The sequence below is a fragment of the Aristolochia californica genome, unplaced genomic scaffold (assembly GCF_029961685.1).
Source record: "Aristolochia californica isolate CCGP_79_NKW_82.1479 unplaced genomic scaffold, dmAriCali1.0.hap1 SCAF_344, whole genome shotgun sequence".
NCBI classification, from domain to species: domain Eukaryota; kingdom Viridiplantae; phylum Streptophyta; class Magnoliopsida; order Piperales; family Aristolochiaceae; genus Aristolochia; species Aristolochia californica.
The window spans coordinates 1-7,500 of NW_027182042.1; the positions used below are offsets into that span (position 1 = coordinate 1).

Sequence of the window (7,500 nt, forward strand, 5' to 3'; positions counted from 1 at the left end):
ACTGTCTCTGAAATGAACCCTGCCTTTTCCTATCCTTCAACTCCTCCAGACTAGTCTTTTAGGGTTTTCGACCAACTAACTTCGACTTCGGATATGTATGAAGTATTAACATTCTTTTTGTGCGGGAAGAGATACAGTATGAACAAACAAACAAAAAAGAGGAGGGAACGGAATCCAATTATTTTCTTTACTCATATCTTTACCCATCTACTCGTTTTTTACCCATCTACAAGACGGAGGCGTCTATCTATACATCTAGATGTAGATGGATAAATATGTATTATGCTCTGGACTATTAACGCATATAATATTAAATAATATTAATATGGGTTCTGACTCTATTGATTTATTTGTATGAGTATCTTATCTATTCGATACATTAACCACGTGCCAGGAACCAGATTTGAACTGGTGACACGAGGATTTTCAGTCCTCTGCTCTACCAGCTGAGCTATCCCGACCATTCTCGATGCATGATCCTACTAAAAGAAAAAGAAAGCTTGGGCCTATGTCAATGAAAGGGACTCAAAAAGCATTAACTTACCTAAATAAAGTCGGTAATTTGTTGGATCTTCAAAAAGGAGACTTTGTAAATGTAAGTGTAAGAGTAATGATATGAACTGTGAAAGGTTCCGTAATGGAGATTCTTTGCCCATCCATATATGGATGGGCATTTGTACGTATATCATATCTATCACAGTGAGAAGAGAGAAAGATTTCTGGCCGGATCCATTTGTGAAAGAGTAGAGTAAGTGAAAAACATATCTAATTTTGAACCACTGATAAAAAAAAAAGAGGATAAATGCTTAGGGAGTCAAATAGGCCTTTTATTGGGGATAGAGGGACTTGAACCCTCACGATTTCTAAAGTCGACGGATTTTCCTCTTACTATAAATTTCATTGTTGTCAGTATTGACATGTAGAATGGGACTCTATCTTTATTCTCGTCTCACTCGATTAATCAATCCTTAAAAGATCTATCAGACATCCTTAAAAAGATCTATCAGACTCTGGTGTGATAGTCGATTTGATCACTGACTATTCGATTCTTCCTTCTGCTTCTGAAATTATTATTCTGAAATTTTTAGAAAAAAAAAATATGGATTCGGGGTCGTGATTAATCTTTGATATTTCAGTACGTATACGTACATATCTAGGGTCATCCCACTCTGGAGTTTCGATAGAAGGATTCTTCTACCAATGTAGTAAAGTCAACCCCATTCGTTAGAACAGCTTCCGTTGAGTCTCTGCACCTATCCTTTTTTTTTTCTGAAAACAGGATTTGGCTCAGGATTGCCCATTTTTAATTCCAGGGTTTCTCTGAATTTGGAAGTTACCACTTAGTAGGTTTCCATACCAAGGCTCAATCCAATCAAGTCCGTAGCGTCTACCAATTTCGCCATATCCCCCTCCCTCTTCCTTATGAGAAAGAAATCACATTGTGACCCCCCCTTCTTTTCTTTCATTTATCTTGGAGCCGTTGAATTCATTAGATACAGGCCCTTATTCCTATATCAAAGAGGTGTGTCCCTATTATATTTCTTGACCAGCTTCTTTCATCCCTATCGGAGTGGCGGGCCCATATTTGATATGATCCAATCAGAAATGATTCTATCATTGATGTATCCGCAATTCAATATGGATGGATATATCCCACGTCACATATATATATATGTCTTTACACCCCTTATTTTTTTAGCGCTATTTGGAATACTGGAACGGTCGATATTCATTCTTTTTTTATCGTCTTATCCCCTCCCTTTCCGAATGAAACCAGAGGAATGTCTCATTATGCTCTGGACTGCAGCCTTATCTTTATCTTATCCTTTCCTTTATCTTATCCTTTCCTTAGGAAGGATCTCCTATACTATAGGAATTCCTATAGTGTAAATAAATAGAATTTCTAAATTTCTATAACTATATATAGAATATATAACTAAGCTAATTTTTATTTTTTAGTTTATTTTATTAAGATTAAGTAATTAATATTACTAATATTACATAATCATAATATAATCTAATTAATATTAATAATATAATATATTAATATTATATTATTATTTATTATTACATAACAACATTAATATTAATAATTACATTATTAATATTAATGTTGTCATAATTAATATTATATTCTATTTAATATTAATATTGTATTATTAATATAATATTGATATTGTATTTATATAATTGTATTTGTATTTATATAATTGTATTTATATATATATATATTATATATAATAATAATAATTAATAATAATTATAATAATAATAAAAACAAACTACTCTTTATTTATTTATTATAATTATATTAATTATTAATAATAGATATTAATAATAGATAAATAAATAGATAAATAAAATAAAAAAATAAATAAATAGCTAATTACTAATAGCTAAGTCCCAGTAGTTTCCCCGAAATCCTATGCACTATTTCTGTTATGTGAGCCCGCTTAGCTCAGGGGTTAGAGCATCGCATTTGTAATGCGATGGTCATCGGTTCGATTCCGATAGCCGGCTTTTCCATTTATTCGATTTTTTCCATGATTGATATTGATATTGATAATGTCTCCTTGAGATCAAGAGAAATTGAAAAGACTTTTCAATTTTCTCCAAATGTCGGGTCAACATAGTATGTTACGGGAACTCCCAACTATGATAAAAAAGAATAAAAAAATGGATTGAAGCTGTTAGATCTCTACAGAACAAGAAAGGGATACTTAACTTCCTATATATAACTATATAAAATAATCTGGTTATTGAGACAATTCATCTCATTCTTCTTTATAGTATTTCAGCGAGTTTAGCTTCGTTTATCGTTTAGTTCAGTCTTAATTTTTTATTCTGTGAAATCCAATTTCAATAAAATAAGGAGTCTTTATGTCTCGTTACCGAGGGCCTCGTTTCAAAAAAATACGCCGTCTGGGGGCTTTACCGGGACTCACTAGTAAAAGACCTAGATCCGGAAGTGATCTTAGAAACCAACCGCGTTCCGGGAAAAGATCTCAATATCGTATTCGTCTAGAAGAAAAACAAAAATTGCGTTTTCATTATGGTCTGACAGAGCGGCAATTGCTTAGATATGTTCGTATCGCTGGGAAAGCCAAAGGGTCAACAGGTCAAGTTTTACTACAACTACTTGAAATGCGTTTGGATAACATCCTTTTTCGATTGGGTATGGCTTCGACCATTCCTGGAGCTAGACAACTAGTTAACCATAGACATATTTTAGTTAATGGTCGTATAGTAGATATCCCAAGTTATCGGTGTAAACCCCGAGATATTATTACTACGAGAGATGAACAAAGATCCAGAGCTCTGATTCAAAATTATGTGGATTCATCTCCCCGCGAGGAATTGCCAAAACATTTGACTCTTGACTCATTCCAATATAAAGGAATAGTAAATCAAATAATAGATAGTAAATGGATCGGCTTAAAAATCAATGAATTACTAGTCGTGGAATATTATTCCCGTCAGACTTAAACTTAATTAAAATAAAATAATTAAGCTTTGGACAATACAATTTTGTCTACCCTGTTTCACCAAACAAAGTAAATAGAACTAAGTTAAGGGATTTAATCCGGATTTTCCCCCATTTTCGTATCCTTTTCGTATCCCAAGTGGATCCGCGGTCAGATTCTCATTCCTTGTCCACCCTTTCCGATCCGATATTTTATCTACCACAGTAATTGGCAATAGAGAATCACTAGAAAGCAAAGGCCCTACTCTTGGAATAATGGTATCCATTGTTATTTGATACATTGTGGTTGGTAACGTTGGTAAATTAGGTGTAGGTCAAGGTACGGAAAGAGAGGGATTCGAACCCTCGGTAAGCAAAAGCCTACATAGCAGTTCCAGTGCTACGCCTTGAACCACTCGGCCACCTTTCCCACAGAATCTTAGGATTATTGCCCGGAAACCCGGTGAATAGCGAGTCATTCATATTATTTTATTGAATTTTTTATTGCAATACAATAAAGGTACGACCGATCTATTATAAATCGAAAACTTTTCGTCAAACAAAGATCTTCCTTCGAGGCTCGAGGGATAAAAACACATTTTTTTTTATTTAATATTAACTTAATATTAAAAAAAACTATCTATTCATCTTTGTCAAGACGACGACCCTCTCCATCTTATTCGGATATTTATACCGTATACCGGATTAAACAACCAATGAATTGGGACGAATCCACAAACTCTATACTATACTATAGTATTTTATACTATGGTTATATTTAGAGGTCCATAGGAATTAAAAAATTCCTTTCTAGTTTCAGATTTATCAACAACAACTCTTCTCATGAGCTATCCCATGGATCTATTATTCCCATGGATCTATTATAAATAAATTCATGGGTCGCCCTATGATTTTAATATTTCCATTGTATTGTTTTGTTTGTGGATACGCGCTATTCGCCCAAAATGGATGGGTTGGTTATTCTATTTTCATCATGGAATGCTTATTTGATTCTTTTGACTCTTTGGGTAATAATAAAAAAAAAAAAAACTCCTCGAGTTAGATCAGAATTTGTAGGAAAATTTCTTGGATTCCTTAACTTCGATAAAATAAAGAGTAAGAGTTCTGTTCATTGGTATACCACATTGGACTGAAATCCAATCTGATTCCAATATTTCCTATCTATCCCTGTCTTAAAAGGGGCAATTTTGAGGGTCTTTTTTTTTTTACAATTACTCTGTTTTTATGTGATTTCGTACTGTACAATTCCTTTGTTTATGGGAGCATTTTCCCTCGAGGGGAGAGGATAATGAGAAGAATTATGGAATGGGTTGTAAACTATGCCTAGATCTCGGATAAGTGGAAATTTTCTTGATAAGACCTCCTCAATTGTAGCCAATATCTTATTACGAATAATTCCGATAACTTCAGGAGAAAAAGAGGCATTTACCTATTACAGAGATGGTGTGATTTGATTCGTTTTTTTTTTATTTATTTATTAATATTAAAATTTATATATATTCTAATTATATAATATAATTCTATTTATTTATATTTACTTATTATATTATATTATTATATATTGGATTTGACCTCTTTCAGTCTTATGAGAAGGGGACATGGTTCAGGACACAAAAAAAAAAATTCTTTAAATAAACTTCCGCTTGGTGAAGGTGAAGTTTGGGGTAGTAGAGATCGAACAATTCCTTCTGTCGTGTATCCCCGATTGATGCAACCTCAGATGCTTCAATTATCGATTTTAGCATTGAGCGAAAGGTTACACCTATAGGTTCTGTATTGCAGGTTAATCCTACTCCACCAGTACCAATAGGCGGCGCATAGGGGAAGAAGCACTACACCTAGGAATCAACAACACGAAAACTTTGTTATATATTATACCCCTTTTCCTTATTGGGATCGGGACTAACAAGAATGGTTGGGACAACAAACATCCATCTCGTTTGTGCTTTGGATACCCGTATAACCATCGAAGATCGTTGAAGTGACTAATTCCTGCAAATCAAATAGAGGGCGTTGAGGACAAAGAAATTGTTGGAGTGAGCATTTCTATCTAGCATCAACACGTTTGGTGTTAAGAAAAAGACCTCCTACAGGAAGGCTGGCTAGAGATTTCTTGTAAAAACACTAGCCCCCATCAGTTCATAATGAAAATATTTCAATCTTTTTTGATTCCGATTCCATGGGTTATTCCCTTTATTACTATGCACAGAAGAGAAGGGAGGAGCCGTATGAGATGAAAGTCTCACGTACGGTTCTGAAACGGAGATTCTTTGAATAGAATGAACGACCGTAACGGATGTCAGCTCAATCCGAAGGAAATTATGCGGAAGCTTTACAAAATTATTATGAAGCTACGCGACTAGAAATTGATCCCTACGATCGAAGTTATATACTCTATAACATAGGCCTTATCCACACAAGCAACGGGGAACATACGAAGGCTTTGGAATATTATTTCCGGGGCGCTAGAGCGAAACCCATTCTTACCACAAGCTTTTAATAATATGGCCGTGATCTGTCATTACGTGCGACTATCTCCACTATAGAAAGAAGGAAAGAAAGATCAAATACGCTAGTCAATACTAGAAAAAAAAAAATAGGCTTTCTACATATGCATCGTCCAAAGCAACGATTTTTATCAGCTGTAGCAAAGAAAGACTTCATAGAGGCCAAAATATGAAGAAATAGGTATGGCCTATATACTAGATTCCATGGATAAAGGATCTAATTTAATTGATAGGGTAAGCGCCGTAAAGATCAATTAGAGAGGTTTTGGGGCCGATACAATAAGAACTGCTTACAGAACATATCATATCTTATGATATGAGATAAAAGTGAGGAATCAACTTATGTAATAGAGTCGATCTACTAAGGTATTGAGCAGCGGTGTAGCATCAGATCCCAAAGATAGTAAGTCCTTTCTTTCTTATGGAGGAAAGTCTTTTTCAAAGATTCTATATCAATATCAATTCCTATATGAAACCGAGATAGTTACCTTTCAGAAGATTCTAATGATAGAGGGGGTACGGTACCTATGCTTTATTTTTCTGAAGGTGGGAGAAAAGATAAAACGCATTTTTGATCAAAAAAAGAGTTTGAAACTCATGTAATTAACCTCTTCTGGTTAACCCGGGATAGATTTACGAGAAATCTCATTCAATTATAGATATGGTAGATTAAGATGGGACACCAAAAGACTTGACGGCGGAGCCGTATGAGGTAGGAAACTCTCAAGTACGGTTCTAAGGGAAGGAAATGACCCACCTATTCCGACCGGGGAGAACAGGCCATTCGACAGGGGGATTCTGAAATTGCGGAGGCTTGGTCTGATCAAGCTGCTGAATATTGGAAACAAGCAATATCGCTTACTCCAGGTAATTATATTGAAGCCCATAATTGGTTGAAGATCACAGGGCGGTTCGAATAAGAACACTCTTTTTTTTTTTAATTCAATTATCATGTTATGTTGGATCCATTAATCAAATAAAATGGATCGTTCCTCTGGGAAGAGCCAATCAAGGAATTTCATTATATCCCTTCTAAGATCGTTCTATTTCGTCTGGTACTTCCGAAGTATAAACCATATAGATACTGTACAGAATACATTCCATTCCTTTTTTCTATGCTAATAAAGCTATATCCTCGACTGACTAAATAGGGATATCGGGATGTCTCTTTTTTCTTTTTAATGACTAATGAATGATTCTTTGATTTGTAATAGAGTAATAAATACGTTCCATGTGAGATATATGTAAGATCTAAACTGAAGTGGATTCATCTAGGCATTTATACATTGAAATATGAATACATTGGATTGCACCAAAAATGGTTTTTGCGCCATGCCATGTGAGGAAGGGGCTTTATTATTAGATAAAGGTCCGTTGGGCGCCCCCCAGATATGTCATAATAGATCCGAACACTTGCCCCGGATTGACTTCCATATCATAATTGCTCTAGTAAATAACTAAAGAAAATAAATAGATGGGAGATAGGAAAGAAAGGAACTAATCACTAAT

At 34.6% G+C, this 7,500-nt stretch overlaps 3 non-coding genes across 3 annotated transcripts; 1 reads left to right on the top strand and 2 right to left on the bottom strand.

The window, feature by feature from the left end:
- Positions 1-388: 388 nt before the first annotated feature.
- Positions 389-461, bottom strand: TRNAF-GAA (transfer RNA phenylalanine (anticodon GAA)). Its single transcript has one exon. It is a non-coding gene; the product is annotated as a tRNA-Phe (tRNA).
- A 1,986-nt stretch (positions 462-2,447) lies between these two features.
- TRNAT-UGU (transfer RNA threonine (anticodon UGU)) lies at positions 2,448-2,520 on the top strand. The gene has a single exon. It is a non-coding gene; the product is annotated as a tRNA-Thr (tRNA).
- A 1,286-nt stretch (positions 2,521-3,806) lies between these two features.
- On the bottom strand, positions 3,807-3,893 carry TRNAS-GGA (transfer RNA serine (anticodon GGA)). Its single transcript has one exon. It is a non-coding gene; the product is annotated as a tRNA-Ser (tRNA).
- Between the last annotated feature and the right edge of the window lie 3,607 nt (positions 3,894-7,500).